Here is a 22,513-nt window from a genome sequence, read left to right on the forward strand (position 1 = left end):
TCTGTGAAATCAAACTGTCCACTTAGGAAGCAACACTGATTGACAATCAATTTCACATGCTGCTGTGCAAATGGAATAGACAATAGATGGAAATTATTAGCAATTATCAAGACACCCTCAATAAAGGAGTGGTACTGCAGGTGGGGAACACAGACCACATCTCAGTACCGATGCTTTCTGGCTGATGTTTTGGTCACTTTTGAATGTTGGTTGTGCTTTCACACTCGTGGTAGCATGAGATGGACTCTACAACCAGAAGTTGCTCAGATAGTGCAGCTCATCCAGAATGGCACATCAATGCGAGCTGTGGCTAGAAGGTTTGCTGTGTCTGTCAGCGTAGTGTCCAGAGGCTGGAGGCGCTACCAGGAGACAGGCCAGTACACCAGGAGATGTGGAGGAGGCCCAAGGAGGGCAACAACCCAGCAGCAAGACCGCTACCTCCGCCTTTGTGCAAGGAGGAACAGAAGGAGCACTGCCAGAGCCCTGCAAAATGACCTCCAGCAGGCCACAAATGTGCATGTGTCTGCACAAATGGTTAGAAACCGACTCCAGGAAGGTGGTATGAGGGCCTGACGTCCACAGATGGGGGTTGTGCTCACAGCCCAACACCGTGCAGGACGCTTGGCATTTGCCACAGAACACCAAGATTGGCAAAGTCGCCACTGGTGCCCTGTGCTCTTCGCAGATGAAAGCAGGTTCACACTGAGCACATGTGACAGACGTGACAGAGTCTGGAGATTCCGTGGAGAGCGATCTGCTGCTTGCAACATCCTTCAGCATGACCGGTTTGGCAGTGGGTCAGTAATGGTGTGAGGCGGCATTTCTTTGGAGGGCCACACAGCCCTCCATGTGCTCGCCAGAGGTAGCCTGACTGCCATTTGGTACCGAGATGAGATCCTCAGACCCCTTGTGAGACCATATACTGGTGCGGTTGGCCCTGCGTTCCTCTTAATGCAGGACAATGCCAGACCTCATGTGGCTGGAGTGTGTCAGCAGTTCCTGCAAGATGAAGGCATTGAAGCTATGGACTGGCCCGCCCGTTCCCCAGACCTGAATCCGATTGAGCACATCTGGGACATCATGTCTCGCTCCATCCACCAACGTCACGTTGCACTACAGACTGTCAAGGAGTTAGCGGATGCTTTAGTCCAGGTCTGGGAGGTGATCCCACAGGAGACCATCCGCAGCCTCATCAGGAGCATGCCCAGGTATTGTAGGGAGGTCATACAGGCACATGGAGGCCACACACAATACTGAGCCTCATTTTGACTTGTTTTAAGGACATAACATCAAAGTTGGATCAGCCTGTAGTGTGTTTTTCCACTTTAATTTTGGGGGTGACTCCAAATCCAGGCCTCCATTGATTAATAAATTTGATTTCCATTGATGAGTTTTGTGTGATTTTGATGTTAATAATCAGTCTATCATGCAGCCAGCAGCAACCGTGCGGGGCGTACACCCATAATCCTGGAGCTGGAATTCGGAGGTGTGACGCCATACGCTCTCTGTGTGCTCGCCGATGCCCAAGGAGTGAGTAGTTTGGATCGTGTGCTCGCGATTCCGGATGAAACACTGATAGCGTGACGGCACGGTGTGATATTGCGTGATCTCCCCGTTGTCGTCCCTGTGGGTGATCCCTGACCGTGCCTGTTACCTATGGCAGTGTTTATATAGGTGCCTGTTACCTATGGCGGTGTTTATATACACATGTGGTCAAAATTGTTGGTAAACCTTGTTTAATGAAAGAAAATCCCACAATTGTCACAGAAATAACTTGAATCTGACAAAAGTAGTAATAAATTAAAAATCTATGAAAATGAACAAATGAAAGTCAGACATTGCTTATCAACCCTGCTTCCACACAATTTTAAAAAAATGTAACTTATGAAATAGGCCTGGACAGAAATGATGGTACTCTTAACTTAATATTTTGTTGAACAACCTTTTGAGGCAATCACTGCAATCAAACGATTCCTGTAACTGTCAAGGAGACTTCTGCACCTCTCGACAGGTATTTTGGCCCACTCCTCATGAGAAAACCTCTCCAGTTGTCTCGTGTTTGAAGGTTGCCTTTTCCAGACGGCATGTTTCAGCTCTTTCCAAAGATGCTCAATAGGATTTAGGTCAGGGCTCATAGAAGGCCACTTCAGAATAGTCCAATGTTTTCCTCTTAGCCATTCTTGGGTGTTTTTAGCTGTGTGTTTTTGGTCATTATCCTGTTGCACGACCGATGACCTGCGACTGAGACCAAGCTTTCTGACACTGGGCAGCACATTTCTATATAGAATCCCTTGATAGTCTTGAGATTTCATTGTACCCTGCACAGATTCAAGACACCCTGTGCCAGATGTAGCAAAGCAGCCCCAGAACATAATCGAGCCTCAACTATGTTTCACAGTAGGGAGTGTTCTTTTCTTGATATGCCTAATCTTTCGGTCTGTGAACATAGAGCTGATATGCCTTACCAAAAACTTCCATTTTTGTCTCATCTGTCCATAGGACATTCTCCCAAAAGCTTTGTGACTTGTCTACATGTAGTTTGGCAAATTCCAGTCTGGCTTTTTTATGATTTTTTTCCAACAATGGTGTTCTCCTTGGTCGTCTCCCATGAAGTCCACTTTGGATAAAATAACGACGGATGGGGCGATCTGACACTGATGTTCCTTGAGCTTGAAGTTCACCTTAACTTCTAAAGAGATTAATCCTGGGCTTTTTTTTACCATTCCTATTATCCGTCTTTGATTTGTCATCAATTTTCCTCCTGCGGCCATATCCAGGGAGGTTGGCTACAGTCCCATGGATCTTAAATTTCTGAATAATATGTGCAACTGTAGTCACAGAAACATCAAGCTGCTTGGAGATGGTCTGATAACCTTTACCTTTAACTTTTAACATGCTTGTCTATAATTTTCTTTCTAATCTCCTGAGACAACTCTTTCCTTTGCTTCCTCTGGTCCATGTTGAGTGTGTTACACACCATGTCACCAAACAGCACAGTGAGTATCTGTAGCCCTATATACAGCCCCACTGACTGATTACAAGATTGTAGACACCTGTGATGCTAATTAGTGGACACAACTTGATTTAACATGTCCCTTTTGTCACATTATTTTCAGGGGTACCCTCATTTCTTTCCAGGCCTATTTCATGAGTTTAATTTTTTTTTTAATTCTGTGGAAGCAGAAAAGCAATGACTGGCTTTCATTTGTTCATTTTCAAAGATTTTTAATGTATTATTACTTTTGTCAGATTCAAGTTATTTCTGTGACCATTGTGGGTTTTTCTTTCATTAAACGAGGGGTACCAACAATTTTGACAACATGTGTAGGTGCCTGTTACCTATGGCAATGTTTATATAGGTGCCTGTGACCTATGGTGGTGTTTATATACTATATAGAAAAGCTCCTAATTTATGCTTCCGACAAGCTTTTTGGAGATGGAAATTTCATTCTCCAGCAGGACTTGGCACCTGTCCACACTGCCAAAAGTATCACTGTGCTTGATGGGCCAGCAAACTCACCTGACCTTAACCCCATAGAGAATCTATTATAGAGAATCTATGGGGTATTGTCAAGAGGAAGATAAGAGACACCAGACCCAAAAATGCAGACGAGCTCAAGGCTGCTATCAGAGCAACCTGGGCTTCCATAACCCCTCAGCAGTGCCACAGGCTGATCGCCTCCATGCCACATTGCCGCATTGATGCAGTAATTGATGCAAAAGGAGCCCTGACCAAGTATTGAGGGCATTTACTGAACATACATTTCAGTAGGACAACATTTCGGATTTTAAAAACATTTTTCAGGCTGTTGTTATAGAGTATTCTAATTTACTGAGATAATGACTTTAGTGTTTTCATTGGCTGTAAGCCATAATCATCAACCTTAACAGAAATAAACACTTGAAATAGATCCCTCTGTGTGTAATGACTCTATATAATAGATCCCTCTGTGTGTAATGACTCTATATAATAGATCCCTCTGTGTGTAATGACTCTATATAATAGATCCCTCTGTGTGTAATGACTCTATATAATAGATCCCTCTGTGTGTAATGACTCTATATAATAGATCCCTCTGTGTGTAATGACTCTATATAATAGATCCCTCTGTGTGTAATGACTCTATATAATAGATCCCTCTGTGTGTAATGACTCTATATAATAGATCCCTCTGTGTGTAATGACTCTATATAATAGATCCCTCTGTGTGTAATGACTCTATATAATAGATCCCTCTGTGTGTAATGACTCTATATAATAGATTCCTCTGTGTGTAATGACTCTATATAATAGATCCCTCTTTGTGTAATGACTCTATATAATAGATCCCTCTGTAATGACTCTATATAATATGAGTTCCACTTTTTGTATTGAAGAACTGAAATAAATAAACTTTTTGATGTTATTTTAATTTAGTGAGATGCACCTGTATATACCATACTAAAAGCCTAAAGAAAATAGGGGAAAGGGGGGGAGGGAGAATAAAGAATCCTAAAGAATAAAATATACATAAGTACACGTGCGATCTGGTTATCTAGTACGTGTTTTGCATAAGATGAGACATCGGTGTATTCACTGGGACTTTTTGATACAAATTTAAGGATTTCGTCCTTTATTTTCTTATCAGGATCTGAGGAAGTGTCTTCAGAATTATCGCTTTCTTCATCCACAGGCAAATGACAGTAAACGCTATTTGAATGAAACTCACTATATGATTGATTAGGTGATATGGATTCCGTCTTCATAAATGGCGGTATAGGACTCCTCGTATACTCGTTCTCTCTATTGCCATCACAGACTTTGTAATCCCGTGTCCGCAGTCACTATTACTGAATGAGACAGTTTAGGGGACGTAGATGTGATGTAAAGTTGTTTCCTATTGTTATCTGTGTCCCTGAGAAAGGTGTTGTCCTCTGCCTGTGTTCACATTCTGCACTTTGCCCGGCCCTGGCTTTACATGTGGCTTATCAATATTCACGTCACTCATTGACTGCAGGGAAGAGCTGAGACATCGCTGTGCTGGAGCCAGAATTGCTGGTGACCTGTCCTGTATGTCTGTGGGAGGACAATAGTAACATGGTTTTTAAGGTTGAAGGAAGACTAAGTCCATCTAGTTCTAGAGTCTGTGCCTTCCTCTATGTATTATCAAGATCAGCGCCAACACTCAGCTGTTTTCCAGCTGCTGCCATCGATAGAAAACACCTGAGTGAGGACAGCAGAGGCGCAGGGACTTCCAGCAGCGCAGGGACTTCCAGCAGCGCAGGGACTTCCAGCAGCGCAGGGACTTCCAGCAGCGCAGGGACTTCCAGCAGCGCAGGGACTTCACACTTCACAGCGGCTGTTAATCAGCTGGATGAGATCTGGCAGGCTGACGGGTGGAGGGATCCAACCTGCATGGGAAAGGGCACCATGCATGCTCGGCCTCTAGAGATGGCTATAAGGACGGATATAGATACTAGTAATGCTATCACTAGGGGGCGCCATACTGACCATCAGAGGGACATATATTTTGAATGTGGCATCATTTATAATAGGTTTAATTTACAAAAGCTTTTCTTTACATGATGTCCACAGGATTACCTATATGTTCAATGTTGGCATCACCCCTTTAAGGAGACATCCGTAATTGCTCTTTGGAGAGCCCGTCCTCCTAATGTATACCAATACTCCTGCTTCTCGTCCACATTCTCCTCTTTGTGGAGAATGGATTTGGCTCTTGTAAATGAACGCTTGCTGGGTCTTATATCTGACATCAGCTCCTGCCCAGAGCGCTATCCCATCATTCTCCTCTGTGTCTCCCTAAGCTTAATCCCCCAATACAGTACAGACCCAAAGGGAAATTAACCCCTTTTAGTTGCAAGTTATGGATCTTGAGGGGAAAATTGAAGGGAAACTAAAGGAGAATCTTGTGTTATTAAAAATACAACTTCTATCTTATATGTATGGGAAGCCATGAAGGCCGACCTTAGAGGAATATTTATAACAGAAATCTCAGCAGCTGAATCTCGGACTAAGCAGCAGGATCAATTGGTGTTTCAGGAACTGGGAGATGCAGAGAGTGCGATGATTACAGATCCAACGCCGGCTGCGCAAAACAGGCTGAAAGCAGCTCAGGACCTGCTGGATCAGGGAACATTGCAGCTGCAGGAAGGAAGAAGATGTTTCATAAGATGCAATATTGTGAAGAGGGGGATAAAGCAGGTCACTTATATCTGTGATAGCTGTCACCCAGAGGGACTCCGCCTTTATATCCAGTCTGCAGACTAGGGAGGGTAATGTGGTAGAGTCCACAGTGGACATATTGAAAGTGTTGGAGGAATACTTTGCAAAGCTGTATACTTCTCAGTTTCAACCCTCAGAAGAACAGACCCAGACCTTCCTAGATAAAGGCTCAGCTCCCCGTCCTTTCCTTAAGACTCTCGCAATTTATTAGATGAATCGCTTTGATGTAGAAGAGCTAGAATGTGCACTGAGCTCAATGACCAACGATAAAGCACCGGGAATGGACGGTCTTCCAGTGGAAGTAGATAAGAGATATAAGGAAGTATTACTACCAATATTATTGGAGGTATGCAATTCGAAGGGGGATCATTGCCACGCCCATGCACAAAGCCATAATTAAAGTGTTACCTAAAGAAGGCAAGGCCCCCAGCTTGCTGGCATCCTATAGACTCATCTCTCCTTTAACTTCTTGCTAACAGACTTTCAAAAGTAATTTCAATAATACACCCCGATCAATCTGGGTTTATGTCAAATAAGTCCACAGCGATCTCAGAAGGCTTTATATTGATATACAAGCAAGGACTGATAATATTGGTCATAGGGGGATCCTGTCTTTGGATGCAGCTAAGGCCTTTGACAGTGTAGAATGGCGATATTTGTGAGCTACATTGCAGCAGATTGGCTTTGGTGACAAATTTATATAATGGGTGCAATTGCTTTATTCAGACTCAAAGGCCAAAATAAGAGCGAATGGCTCTAAGGCTAATCGATTTTTGTTGCACAGAGGTACAAGACAAGGGTGCCCCCTGTCTCTCTTATTGTTTTCAATAGCAACTGAACCTCTTGTGGCAGCAATTAGTAAAATGTCTGAGATAAATGGATTTAAATATGGGACCAAGGAAGAGAAGGTGGCACTGTTTGCCGATGATTTACGATTATTCCTTGGGGATGCTCGGGGGTCTCTGGAGAGCATGATGATGACTATCTTTAGCTGACTTATTCCTTCCAAAGACGATACTAAGGACTAGGGAGCACTTATTATGGGTGGAGAAATGGCCATTCGGGCAAACAGGAAAAGGAAGGAAAATTAAAAAAAAATGGGGATGATCACCATAATTACAATAAAACGGCAAGGTTCCAGCAGACTGACTGATCCGACTGTTAGGCCATGGCTTCACTGTCAGTATTTGGTCAGTATTTTTCCTCGGGAGTGGGAGCCAAAACCAGGTGAGGAACAATCAGAGAAACGGTCTAATAGAAACAAGTCACCAATTCTGCATTTATCACCCACCTCTGGTTTTGGCTCCCACTCCTGAGAAAAAATACTGACCAAATACTAATAGTGGGGCGGTGGCCTTAAAGACAAACTCAGCAAGAAGTAAGAATGAAGTCGCAACAAAACACTGAGCTGCAACAAAACACCTTAAAATTTGAGATTGATTAGTCCTTTCTGTCTGACCATTGTTTTCAGGGTGGTAGGCACAGGAAAATAAATGAATTCCCAGTTTATTACAAAACGCTCTGCAGAATTTGGAGACAAATTGCACTCCCCTATCAAACACAATGTTAAGAGGGAATCCCATGTAGCCTTATTTTATGAGAAATAAAAAACCTGGAGAATATCTCTGACAAAGGAACAAAATGAGCCCGTTTACTGAATCAGTCAACGACCACCCAAAGACAGTCTTCCCACCAGACAGAGGCAAATCCGTGATGAAATCCATGGACAGATGAGTTCACTGTCTTTCTGGAATTGCAATGGAGCCAATACTCCAACCGGACTGTTATGACAGACTTTAGCGTGTACGCAAACTTCACAAGCAGATACAAAATCTTTAATATAATTATTCATAGATGGCCACCAAGAAAGCCTAGTAATAGCTTTCTGCATAGCTGTGAACCGCGGATGACCACTCATGATTAAATCATGAAACTCCTGAAACAGACGCAATCTTAGGTATACAACTACAAATAATTCGGGCCTAGGTGTGGCGAAAGGAGCAAACGATTGGACTTTACGGATCTCAGCTTCAACCTCCAAGGTTATCACAGAAACCACAATGCCCTTGGAGAATGGAGGTTTTGGAGGAGAAACAGAACTAAAACTGCTTGGAAAGTGATAGAGAAATTGAATCTAGAGAAAAAAAAAGCACCCTCTGGCCTGTCTAGGAGTTAGCCATTTAGCTCATTCAATATACGCTAAATTCTTCTGGTCAGTGACCACAGTGATTTCATGAACTTCTCCCTCCCTTTGTCTTCAAACCTTAAAGGCTAATTTAACAGCAGGTAACTCACAATTCCCAACAGCAGAATTTCTTTCAGCAGATGAAAATTTTCTTGATCAAAAACCATGTGGCCGCAAATTGGAACACTGACATAAAACGGCCCCTACCCGGACCTCCGAAACATCCACCTCCACAATGAATGGTTCTTGGAGATGGGGTTGGATTAGAACAGGAGCAGACATAAAACACTCCTTCAATTTTTCAAAAGCCCTCATAGCATCCGGTGGCCAAACCTTGAGATCTGCCCCCTTACATGTGAGGTCAGTAATCTGAGAAAAAAAAACCTAAAGAATTCCCTATAATAGTTGGCGAATCCTACAAAATGTTGCAACACTTTCAGGTCACTAGGTTGGACCCAATCTATTATGGCTTTCACCTTCCCAGGATCCATCGTAAACCCATCAGCCGATAAAATGACCCGGGAATGAAACTTCCTGAATAGAAAAAAAAACATTTCTCAATTGTAACAAACAAAGAATTCTCCCTCAACCTTTCTAATACAACACGGACATGTTCCTGGTGAGAATCCAAATCAGGAGAGAAGATTCTATATCATCAAGATAAATCACAAGAAATCTCCCAAAGTAATCAGAGAAAAATCATTCAGAGAGTTGTGAAATCCTGTTGGTGCATTGGAGAATCCAAATGGGAGGACGAGAGTATCGAATAAAACCACTAAGTACACCTCGTACACGTGCGGCTCCGCTCCGTACACACGCGGCTCCGCTCCGTACACCTGGTACACACGCGCAGCTCCTCTCCGTACGCCTCGTACAGGCGCGGCTCCGCTCCGTACGCCTCGTACACCGCACGCCTCGTACACGCTCGGCTCCGCCCCGCACGCCTCGTACACGCTCGGCTCCGCCCCGCACGCCTCGTGCACGCTCGGCTCCGCCCCGCACGCCTCGAGCACGCGCGGCTCCGCCCCGCACGCCTCGTGCACGCTCGGCTCCGCCCCGCACGCCTCGTGCACGCGCGGCTCCGCCCCGCACGCCTCGTGCACGCGCGGCTCCGCCCCGTACGCCTCGTGCACGCGCGGCTCCGCCCCGTACGCCTCGTGCACGCGCGGCTACGCCCCGTACGCCTCGTGCACGCGCGGCTCCGCCCCGTACGCCTCGTGCACGCGCGGCTCCGCCCCGTACGCCTCGTGCACGCGCGGCTCCGCTCCGTACGCCTCGTGCACGCGCGGCTCCGCTCCGTACGCCTCGTGCACACGCGGCTCCGCTCCGTACGCCTCGTACACACGTGGCTTCGCTCCGTACACCTTGTACACACGCGGCTCCGCTTCGTACACACTGTAAACCCCTCCTGACCCCACACATAAACTTCAGCTCATCCAGCACCATGACAACCAGCACAGCAGAGTCCTGCATCCACTGAGGCCCCTGATCATGTGACCCCTGACTCCTCCCCTCCTGTGACCTCATCACAGCTCCTGTGCGCACAGAGCAGCCATATATGTGGTGGCGGCTCTGCAGGTGGAGGTATGTGGAGACCCCCATTACTGGGCGCAGGGGGCATTAACCCCTTCAGCACAGAGCCTCTTTTCGGGTCTTGTGTTGCCCCTTTATAAGAATCATAAGGTTTTTGTTCTGTTTCCTGTAATAAATACATACGACCCAACTATGGAGACAGGAAGGGAGGAAACGTATTGTTCTCATAGTACAGGGCCTCTTTCTTGCCCCAGGTAGTGTAATGTTCCCATAGTACCGCCACCCCCCCACACAGTATAATCAGAGGTACAGCTAAGGTCTGATGGGACACGTTGTGAGATTTTGACCACCCCCCATCCTGATATATACAGTGGGTACGGAAAGTATTCAGACCCCTTTACATTTTTCACTCTTTGCTCATTGCAGCCATTTGGTAAATTCTATAACGTTAATTTTTTTCTCATTAATGTACACTCTGCACCCCATCTTGACTGAAAAAAATGTAGAAATTTTTGCAAATTTATTCAAAAAGAAAAACTGAAATATCACATGGTCATAAGTATTCAGACCCTTTGCTCAGACTCTCATATTTAAGTCACATGCTGTCCATTTCCTTGTGATCCTCCTTGAGATGGTTCTACTCCTTCATTGGAGTCCAAATGTGTTTAATTAAACTGATAGGACTTGATTTGGAAAGGCACACACCTGTCTATATAAGACCTCACAGCTCACAGTGCATGTCAGACCAAATGAGAATCATGAGCTCAAAGGAACTGCCCAAGGAGCCCAGAGACAGAATTGTGGCAAGGCACAGATCTAGCCAAGGTTACAAAAGAATTTCTGCATTACTCAAGGTTCCTAAGAGCACAGTGGCCTCCATAATCCTTAAATGGAAGAAGTTTGGGACCACCAGAAGTCTTCCTAGACCTGGCCGTCCTGCCAAACTGAGCAATCGTGGGAGAAGAGCCTTGGTGAGAGAGGTAAAGAAGAACCCCAAGATCACTGTGGCTGAACTCCAGAGATGCAGTAGGGAGATGGGAGAAAGTTCCACAAAGTCAACTATCACTGCAGCCCTCCACCAGTCGGGCCTTTATGGCAGAGTGGCCCAACGGAAGCCTCTCCTCAGTGCAAGACATATGAAAGCCCGCATAGAGTTTGCTCAAAACACATGAAGTTCTCCCAGACTATGAGAAATAAGATACTCTGGTCTGATGAGATGAAGATAGAACTTTTTGGTGATAATTCTAAGCGGTATGTGTGCAGAAAACCAGGCACTGCTCATCACCTGCCCAATACAATCCCAACAGTGAAACATGGTGGTGGCAGCATCATGCTATGGGGGTGTTTATCAACTGCAGGGACAGGACGACTGGTTGCAATTGAAAGAAACATGAATGCGGCCAAGTACAGAGATATCCTGGATAAAAACCTCTTCCAGAGTGCTCTGGACCTCAGACTTGGCAAAAGGTTCACCTTCCAACAAGACAATGACCCTAAGAACACAGCTAAAATAAAAAAGGAGTGGCTTTAGAACAACTCTGTGACCATTCTTGACTGGCCCAGCCACAGCCCTGACCTAAACCTAATTGAGCATCTCTGGAGAGACCTGAAAATGTCTGTCCACCAACGTTCACCATCCAACCTGGAGAGGTTCTGCAAGGAAGAATGGCAGAGGATCCCCAAGTCCAGGTTTGAAAAACTTGTTGCATCATTCCCAAGAAGACCCATGGCTGTACTAGCTCAAAAAGGGGCTTCTACTCAATACTGAGCAAAAGGTCTGAATACTTATGACCATGTGATATTTCAGTTTTTCTTTTTTAATAAATTTGCAAAAATTTCTACATTTCTGTTTTTTTTCAGTCAAGTGGGGTGCAGAGTGTACTTTAACCCTTTAAAAGCCCAGGGCGTACTAATACGTACCTGCACCCTGGGCTTTAAGAGCCAGGTATGTATTAGTACGTCCTGTGGATTTCGCCCGCACACAGGCTGTGCAGGCGCGATCGCCGCCAGGTGTCAGCTGATTGTCACAGCTGACACCCGATGTTATGTGCTGGGTGCTCCCGGTACATTAACCCCCGCAATGCGGCGATCAAAGTCGATCGCAGCATTGTGGGGGCAAGTGGAGGTGATCGCCGATACTCACCTCTCCTGCCGGCGTCCAACGTTGTCTGCCGCGGCTTCCAGGATGTTGCTATGACGACCCGATGCTCAGGGGAAATTGCACAACAAATTTTGGGGTCCATTTTTTCCTGTTATCACTGCAAAAATAAAAAAAAAATTGGGTCGAAAGTAACATTTTTGTGAAAAAAGTTAAATGTTAATTTTTTTTTTCCACATTCCAAAAATTCCTGTGAAGCACCTGAAGGGTTAATAAACTTCTTGAATGTGGTTTTGAGCACCTTGAGGGGTGCAGTTTTTAGAATGGTGTCACTTTTGGGTATTTTTTGTCATAAAGACTAGAGATGAGCGGTGTTCGACTCGAACTGTTTGCCAATCTCAAATTCGAGCTGTTTTGGGCAGTCTTCGAGCCGTTCGACAAACCCGAACGATTTGCAAAAAATTCGGCTGTTCAAGGTTATGTTTGATAACTGTTCGTGCACCAAAAGCGTAACTGGATTTTTTCATAGTAATACTGTTAATCAATGTTAATAGACAGTTTCAGTGTAGAGTGGGCGGGGGGAGGGGCAGGGGATGGATCTCTGCAGAAATAAAGCCGATCTCCATTTTTTTTTCTTTCCCACATTTACAGTGGCGCGGTGCAGTCTGTCAGCCTATCAGCAGCGCACACAGGCAGCGAAGTGCTTTTTTTTCACACAAGCAAGGGCATGTGTCATTGGCTGTGTATGTCACATGTCCTTGCCCTGTAAGACCAAGCCATTTTCCCCGTCGCCACCATTTTCTCACTGCTGCAGCTGAGTGTTAGACGGCACCACTGCTGCTGTGAGAGCTATACAGTATAACTGTGTGAATTGGGAGCGAATTTGCTGTTAAATAGAGAGAGAGGTTTAGGTAGTAGGGACTAGTTGTAATTGCAGCCCTTTTGAGGGCTAGGTTACAGCAGTTCCTAGCACTTTTTGCCAGGCAGGTCTGTGCCAGTGCTGTGCCAGTGTTTTTCACAGCATTTGGCTAAATGTAGCTAAGCCAATCCTTTTGGGCCTGTAGAAGTGTCTGTTAGTCATTGGAGTAGCCCATCTGAACCAAGCTACACCACCTATGTATCTAATGACAATTTTTTACTGCATCTAGCCCAGTAAATCTTTTTGGGCCTGTAGCAGTGTCTGTTAGTCATTGGAGTAGCCCATCTGAACCAAGCTACACCACCTGTGTATCTAATAACAATTTTTTACTGCATCTAGCCAAGTAAATCCTTTTGGGCCTGTAGCAGTGTCTGTTAGTCATTGGAGTAGCCCATCTGAACCAAGCTACAAAACCTGTGTATCAAATAACAATTTTTTACTGCATCTAGCCCAGTAAATCCTTTTGGGCCTGTAGCAGTGTCTGTTAGTCATTGGAGTAGCCCATCTGAACCAAGCTACATCACCTGTGTATCTAATAACAATTATTTACTGCATCTAGCCAAGTAAATCCTTTGGGGCCTGTAGCAGTGTCTGTTAGTCATTGGAGTAGCCCATCTGAACCAAGCTACACCACCTGTGTATCTAATAACAATTTTTTACTGCATCTAGCCCAGTAAATCCTTTTGGACATAGTAGCAGTGTCTCGTAGTCAGCGGAGTAGCCCACCTGTGAAGCAAGCTACACCTCCTGTGTATCTAATGAAATTGTTTTACTGCATCTAACCCAGCCAATCCTTTTGGGCTAGTACCACAGTTTGGCCACTCAGCTCTGCTCGGTTTCCATCCATCGTTTTTTGTGCAAACAACTACAGAGTTGCCAATTAGTTAACCACCAAAATGAGTGGCAAAAGGCCTGCTGCTGGTGGAAAGGGGAATAGGTGTGTTGGAAAGTGAAAAAAAACTTGTGTCCATGGGGTAGGTGTTAAAGCAACAGTAACATCTGCAGAAGAAAGACCATCTTCCAGCCAAACTAAGATGTCTACTTCTTTTCGTGGACAATGTGATACGATCCCTTTCTTACGAACACGCCCATCGCTACAAATTCCAGATGAGGCACAAAAACAGCTGGTGCTTCAACGGATATCAAGTGCTCCTTCAAGTGGGCTCTCCTCCACCTCAACTTCAACATCACAAATACTCCAGTCCTCAGAGGTGTCACCCCAATCGAACTTGCTTCCTCACAGCTCCCAAATCTACAGCTGCCCGTCTGAGTATGGGGTAACACAGATGGTTGAGTCTGCAGAGCTGTTTACTCATACTATAGCCTGGGAATCAGAGGTCTGCTCCAGAGCTTCTGTGAATCCAGACGAGGAAATGATCTGCACTGATGCCCAGAATGTTTGAGTCGGATCCAGGCCCAGATGAAGAAGGTTCTGAGCATAATGTAGACCCTCGTTCCCAAACTGTAACTCCTGTTGGTGGAGACAATGAGGGAAATGATGATGAGACTCAGATACCTGATTGGAGTGACAACTTGACTTTTCGGTCAGGGCAGGAAGAGGTTGGCTCTGAGGACGACGGGTGTGAGAACACGCAGGGTGATGATGACGAGGTTGGAGATCCCACTTACTGTCAACCCACAGTCAGCCAGTCGATGAGGTCAGCAGAGGAGGTGGAGGAGTATGCTATTGACGATGAGGTTAGGTTGCGCCTTCCTGGACAGAGACGGAGTACTGGAAGCACGTCAACAACTGCATCCTCAACCACAACTCTGCCTCTGACCTCAAGTCGTGGTGGCTCTTCAGATCGCATGAGCTCTAAGCCTTGCATAGCCTGGGCATTTTTTCAGATCGATAAGGATGACCCAACTCATGTTATCTGTAACAGTTGTCACCAAAAGCTAAGTAGAGGCCAAAAAATCCATAGTTTGAGTACTTCATGCATGAACCGTCACATGGATATGAAGCATAAGTTGCAGTGGGAAGCTCACTGTGCTACAATGCGGCCTAGCGAGCCGGGCCAACCACCGTCTGCCCCATCTTGTGCATCTGCGGCCTCTTCATCCTCTGTGACTGGGGGGACAGCAGTCACACATGTGTTTGGACGCAGACCTGCCACCTCTTTACCCGCAACATCCAGTGTGATTGGCAGGTCATCAGTTCATTTGGAAGTGGAAACACCAGCTGGTGTTGAGCCCTCTCCGACATCAAGAGCACCACCTTTGGATCAAGGCAACCTAACATGTCCGCCTGCATCTTCCTCACAGACCGGCAGTTTGCCGGGGACACCCTACTCAACCCCGTCTAATCACAACAGCCAGCCCTCGGTCCCTCATCTGTGGACAAGTAAAAGACCATTTCCTCCTAGCCATGACAAAGCTAAGAGGTTCAATTTCACCATCTGCAAGCTGTTGGCTACAGAAATACTGCCTTTCCGCCTGGTGGACACAGAGGATTTTCGAGACCTTATGTCCGTCGCAGTGCCCCAGTACCAGATGCCCAGTCGCCACTACTTCTCAAAGAAAGGTGTGCCTGTGCTACACCAGCATGTCGCACACAACATCACGGCTTCTTTGAGAAACTCTGTGTGTGACAGGGTGCATTTCACCACACACTTGGACGAGTAGGCATGGACAGGGGCGTTACATGTCGCTGACTGGGCACTGGGTAACTATGGTGACAGCAGGACAAGGGGCTGCTGTCCAAGTCTTGCCATCCCCACGAGTTGTGCGTCAATCCTTTTTCTCTAGAAGTTCCTCCACTGCTTCTGCCTCCTCAACCTCCTCTCGGTCCTCCACCTGCACCCAAAGCCTATCTGGTAATGCTGCCCGTGTTCTAACTGCGCAGAAGGAATCCTGAACACCTCCTTACTATGCTGGCAGCAGGGCTCAACGGCATCAGGCGGTGTTTACTTTGAAATGTCTGGGAAGTGTGAGTCACACAGCTGAGAGAGTTGTGGTCAGCTCTGGAGACCGAGTTTTATGAATGGTTAGCTCCACTGGACATGCAGCCAGGGAAGGCCATGTGCGACAATGCTGCAAACCTGGGTGTGGCCCTTCGCCGGGGCAATGTCACACACGTGCCTTGTATGGCTCATGTGTTGAACCTGGTTGTCCAGCAATTTTTAGCCCACTATCCCGGACTAGATGGCCTTCTGCAGAGGGCACGGTCGCTGTGTGCTCACTTCCGCCGTTCGCATCTCGCAGCTCTACAGAAGTTGTTGGGCCTGCCAGTTCACTGGCTGAAATGCAACGTGCCGACGCGGTGGAATTCAACTCTGCACATGTTGCAGCGATTGTGGCAGCACCAGCGATGAAGATGTTTAGTGCTGAGGATGCCATTATCAACATGACTATTCTGGTCATTTACATGCTGGAGAACACGTTAAACAGAATTCGGAGTCAGGTAGTGGGATAAGAGGAGGGGGAGGAAGTAGAGGAGGAGTCGTATGCGGAAGGGATAACATCTCCAAGGTCCAGACGGTCGGCAGCACCAAGGCAACAGGCATGGGAGGGTGGGGGAGAGGGATTAACGAGGGCGCATGGTAGCAGCCAAACTGTTGAGAAAGGTGCAGGAGCTGAGGAAGAAGTAGAGGACGAACTGGCGATGGGCATGGAAGACTCATCAGATGAAGGAGACCTTGATCACATTTCTGTTGTGTGAGGTTGGGGGGAGAGGGTAGAGGAAGGAAGCATGATTCTTACCTCGCCACCAACACAACAAGGACTTGGTCCTCCTGGATGCGCAAGACACATGAGTGCTTTCTTGCTGCAGTACCTGCAATATGACCCTCGGATTGTCAGAATTCGAAGTAATCCCGACTACTGGGTTGCCACACTCTTAGATCCACGGTACAAAAGTAAATTTGCCGAAATAATTCCTGCCATAGAGAGGGATTCACGCATGCAGGAGTATCAGCAGAGGCTGTTACAAAATCTTACATGCCCTTTTCCACAAAACACCAGTGGTGCACGTAGTGAATCTCACAGTTCTAACTTGCCAACCGTGGGACTGTCGAGTCTTCATCACTCAAACCGTAACAGTAACACCGTATCTGCTGGTAACAGCAATTTTGCGGAATCGTTTCACCAATTTTTTTAGACCATCCTTTGCAAGGCCACAGGAGACAAGAAGTCTGACACGTAGTCAACGCCTAGAGAGGATGGTATAGGAGTATCTCCAAGTGAACATCGAAGCCATAACTGTGTCACTGGACCCTTGCTCATTTTGGGCTTCCAATCTGGAAAAATGGCCTGAACTCGCCACTCACGCCTTGGAGATCTTGTCATGCCCCGCAGCCAGCGTTCTCTCTGAACGTGTGTTCAGCGCTGCTGGTGGTGTGCTGACAGATAAGCGCACGCGGCTGTCCACTGACAATGTAGACAGACTCACGTTCATAAAGATGAACAAATCATGGATCCGCAAGGACTTTTCTACCCCTGTGTCATCCTGTGGAGACTAAAAGCTTGAGGATTTGTGAAAATCACCTCACCAACCATTTTAAGCAACTCTGGGGCAATTGATGCCACTTAAGTGGTGTCTGTGCCACAATTTTTGGAAAAAATGGAGACTCTTTTTGGAGTCCCCTTGCTGTGTTTTACATGACGTTGGCATCGTCAATTCCAGGTGGGTCGGGTCGCCCCCCCCCCCCCTTTTAACCGTAAGAAACTACATACACTATGGCTTGTGGTAACACAGATGGTTGAGTCTGAAGAGCTGTTTACTCATACTATAGCCTGGGAATCAGAGGTCTGCTCCAAAGCTTCAGTGTCTGCTAGTCAGCGTAGTAGCCCAGCTGTGAAGCAAGCTACACCGTCTGTGTATCTAATAACAATTTTTTACTGCATCTAACCCAGCCAATCATTTTGGGATAGTAGCAGTGTCTCGTAGTCAGCGGAGTAGCCCATCTGAAGCAAGCTACACCGCCTTTGTATCTAATAACAATTTTTAACTGCATCTAGCCCAGGCAATACTTTGGGCGTAGTAGCAGTGTCTGCTAGTCAGCGGAATAGCCCAGCTGTTTTGCAAGCTACACTGCCTGTAGATCTAATTAAAATTTTTTAACTGCATCTAGCCCAGGCAATACTTTGGGCCTAGTAGCAGTGTCTGCTAGTCAGCGGATGTGATGAACCTGTAGCCGCCATCTTGGTAATGATAAATCATATCCAGGGATGGCCACACTTCAGCAGCCCCCACCCTTGGGACCTTCTGTTAACACGTCAACTAGATAGTTTCCCCCCATCCAGGCTCCTGTAAGATAAGAAGCCTACTTAACACTTGAATGCTAGGAGCTTCAAAGACTTCGAGAGGAAACACAGCCAGCAGGGGGGGGTGCTTCGTCTATCTGTACCTGACCATTTGTCCCATAGGACTAGTTTCTTTGTCTGTCACAAGCATGGAGGCATAAGATATAGAAACATGAATAGTACACGCATGTTGCGTGGGATGGGCCAATAAAAAAATATCACGGTGTCCCGGAGCCATTGCGCACACAAGCCTCCGCGGTAGACGTTTGTACGTGCTCTGGAAGCCAAGATATAGCGCTGAGCCATTCCTGAGGACCGTATGGTATCATAATTGATATCAAAAGGTCGGTTACGGCGGCCCGAATCCGTGGGAACCCCTGTGGGTATCCTGAGACCATCCCAGAAGAAGTTATTGGGTTCCTTAGAATTTGGGCTTCTGATCGAAGTTAGACCTGAGGGTGGAGACTGAGTCAGCTGACCTCACCAGCAGTGGGCGGGACAGGGCAGGTAAGATAGCAGGACAGACAAGAGACAAGTCAGTTTTTGACCCAAGAGTGGTGTGCTGAACATCTGAGCACCAGCTGAGGCCACCAAGGGGAGGAGCAGTTTGACCATGCGGTGGTAGGCCTCAGCCTGTAACAAAGAACCGTGCCTGCGACCGCAGAATCCTCTCCCTGCGTCACAAGAAAATCAAGAAACCGGTAACTGATATGCTGTGGTGATTCTGTGTGTTGTATTCCATTGTTGTATAGTTTAGCCTGACCTTATACCTGTGTATATTTAGTTGTATATCGTGTATCTAGTGTATTATTATAATCAATTACCTCAAGTAATTGTGGGCCTGCCTTTTATTCTGCATAACGAACGCACGTCCGTGTGAGCTCGGCTCAAGCCAAAAACGCTACCCAGGGTTGGTTCCTGACCCGATATAGGCCCATTCACGGACTGGGCGTATATCTAAAATAGGGACTGGTGGCAGCATACCAACTGGGGATTGGGGAAGGCTGGTAGTGACGGTCGGAGGTTCAGATATATATATTCCTGGCGCGGCCAAGGAAGATATATATACCGCCCTCACTACAGAGGGCCCCGATACCCAGTAGGTTACAGGACAGTCTCCCTGGCGACCGCTTATCCTAGGTGCAGTTCCTTGACTGACCTGAGGCTAAGAGGGCGCTAGCGAGTTGTGCGGTGTAGTGACGTTACGGTTTAGTGACGTTGAAGGGATAACACACTACCGTGTTCCCTGCGCTGGTTGCAGCTTCCTGGCACTACTTTCTCTAGGTGCAGTACCTTGACTGACCTGAGAGGTAAGGGGGCGCCAGAGAGCTGCACCCACCGGCCGGCTTTCATCACATTGGTGGCAGAGCGGTGGGATTGCAGAATAATAGTGTTGTGGGACCCCTACTCCCAGGCACTAAAGACTGCCAGTGGTAACTTCCACTGCTGGAGTCTTAAGGTCAGCCCAACGTTAGACGGTCAGGCTAAAAGTATAACAAGGTGTGTGCAAACTCAGGGTTGCAGCGGTGTCGGTTACCAAGATGGCAGACGGCACCAGGAGCAAGACCCTGCAAGAGGCTAATGCTACGGTCCGTGTGGCAGGAGGGGAGGACATTGTTACTCATGGCGAGGAGGAGTCCAGCCCGGGCACCTCAGGGAGCCAGTCCCCAGTATACGGTCCCGCAGTGGGCTGCCCACCACCTACCCAGCCCAGCCTGTCCAGATCACAAGCCCTTTTACAAGCGGCTATGGCAAGTCTCCAGTCTCATGGCGATGCCGTCTACAAAACCCTCCTGGCAGCATCAGAGAAGGCAGCGGAGGAGGAGCGTGCAGAGCGGGCTGCGGAGCGGGCTGCGGAGCGTGAAGCTGCAGAGCGCCGGGAGGCTGCGGAGCGTGAAGCTGCAGAGCGCCGGGAGGCTGCGGAGCGTGCAGAGCGAGCTGCGGAGCGCCAGCACCAACTGGACCTGGCCCAGCGGGGGCTTCCGCTAGAGCAACCAACCCATCAGGAGACCAAGTCGTCCAAAGTCCGAGCTGAGGACTTCCCTCTACTGGAGAAGGATGGGGACCTGGACTCCTTTCTGGTGGCATTTGAACGGACCTGTCTTCAGCACCATCTGGCCCGGGATCAGTGGGCCAGATACCTGACCCCCCGTTTGAGGGGTAAGTCCCTGGATGCCTTGGGGGACTTACCTGCCGGGGAGGTACAGAACTACGACTGCATCAAGCGGGCCCTGATCCGGCAGTACAACCTCACTCCCGAGTCGTACCGCCAGAAGTTCCGGAGCCTGCTGCGTGGCCCCAAGGACACCTGGACCGATCATATGCGGGCGCTGTTGAGAGCCGCAGAGCACTGGACCTCGGGTCTAGCGCTTACTACCCGCCAGGAGGTCCAGGAACTGTTCGTCACGGAGCAGTTCTTGTGGAACTGCCCAGAGGACCTCCGACAGTTCCTCCGTGACCGAAAACCAACAGGGGCTTCTGCTACAGCCGCCCTGGCAGACGAGTATGCCAATAACAGGGCGCCTGAGCTGAAGAAGTCTGCCAGCAGCACCTGGAGAGGGGGTAAGCCCAGTCATGCCCCTGTTTCCCCGGCCCCTAGAACACAAGGGGTGTATCCCCCTGTTGCCCTCTCCAGGCAAGGACCAGACGTAAGACGTTGTCATCTATGCAACAAACCAGGACACTTTAGGGCTGAGTGTCCCCAGCGCCAAAAGACCCCATCCCAGTCCCAGAGAGCGCCCAATGTTTTGTGTGTGGGAGGGGGTGGTGGTAGGTCCCTGGACAACATCCAACCCGTCACCATAGGCCGTTCTGCGGTCATGGGACTGCGGGACACGGGCGCTGAACGAACACTGGTACGGCCTGAGGTGGTGTCCCCCCAGGACTTGGTACCAGGAAAGACTCTTTCCGTCTCCGGGGTTGGAGGCGTGGAGCCGGCACTTCCCGTTGCCATGGTGTATTTGGACTGGGGTGCCGGAAGGGGGATGCGGGAGGTGGGAGTAACGCCAAATATTCCCGCAAATGTTTTATTAGGGACCGACTTGGGGCGTCTAGTATCGCAGTATGTACCCTCTGAACCCCCAAGTTCGGCCCCCCAAGAGTGTATTGATTTGTCTGCTGCTAATGCCAACCATGTTGTATGTAGTGTGTGTCCTGCTGAGGAGGAGGGAGTGAAACCTGAGGGTAACACCTGCACAGACACAACACAAACAGGGTTAGTGAAAGCAGGTGGGGAGTGTGGGGATGCCCGCAGAGGTGCTCAGCCGGCGTGCCGTGACCTCTTGTCCTCCGGTGAGGGAGGGGGCGGGCAGGATTCTGTAGAGGGAAGCTCAGGGATGGAGAGGGGGGCAGCTACCGGCAGTGTAGGGCTCCCAGGGGTATCCAGGCTGCTGAGTATAGGCCCACTGCAGGGGGAGGAACAGGCCATGGGAGGTGGGGGTGTCCCAAGAGAGGAGCCGCCAGGTAAGACCCCAGGGCAGGAGTTCCCCACATCCGAGATGTCCAAAGGCCTAGGAAGCCTGCCTGATCGGGCGGCTTGGTCAGAAACAGAGGGGATGCAGGCACTACCCACGGTCACAGCGGTCATAGCCGCTGTCACCAGGAGTGGGAGCGCCGGAGCCCAAGGAGCCTTGCAGAGGTCCGACGGCTTCCCCACTTCTGACCAAGTGTCTGCCGGGTCAGACAGCGGCCAGGTGACATGCCCGGAGGGGCTGACGGAGGATGTGGCAGTTTCGTCGATTCTGGCCACATCAAGTCAGGAATTTCAGGCTGCGTTGGAAGCAGACGACAGCCTGAAAGCTCTCAAGGAACAGGCGGCACAGCCTCCCATGGAGTCAGACTGCGAGCGTGTGGTCTGGGACCAGGGACGGCTGTACCGGGTAACGGTCCAGCAGGGTTCACCGGAGGCGTGGCCCAGGGACCGACAGTTAGTGGTACCCTATCCGTTCAGGGCGGAATTGTTGCGGATCGCACACGAGATTCCGATGGCCGGACACCTAGGGATCGCTAAAACCAAGGCCAGGATAGCTCAGCATTTCTACTGGCCTGGGATGGGAGCCGCGGTGGGTGCCTACTGCCGTTCGTGTGACACCTGTCAGAGGGTGGGGAAGGCGGGGCCGCGCCCCAAAGCCCCACTGGTAACTCTGCCAATCATCGAAGAGCCTTTCTCGAGGGTCGCTGTGGATCTTATTGGACCTCTGTCCACTCCCAGCCACTCCGGGAAATGCTTCATACTCACGGTAGTGGACTATGCCACCCGGTACCCGGAAGCGGTAGCTTTGTCGTCCATTCGGGCCGACAAGGTGGCTACCG

Source organism: Phyllobates terribilis, unplaced genomic scaffold, assembly GCF_046119375.1.
Source record: "Phyllobates terribilis strain yellow unplaced genomic scaffold, ASM4611937v1 Scaffold_5__5_contigs__length_657084704, whole genome shotgun sequence".
Taxonomy (NCBI): domain Eukaryota; kingdom Metazoa; phylum Chordata; class Amphibia; order Anura; family Dendrobatidae; genus Phyllobates; species Phyllobates terribilis.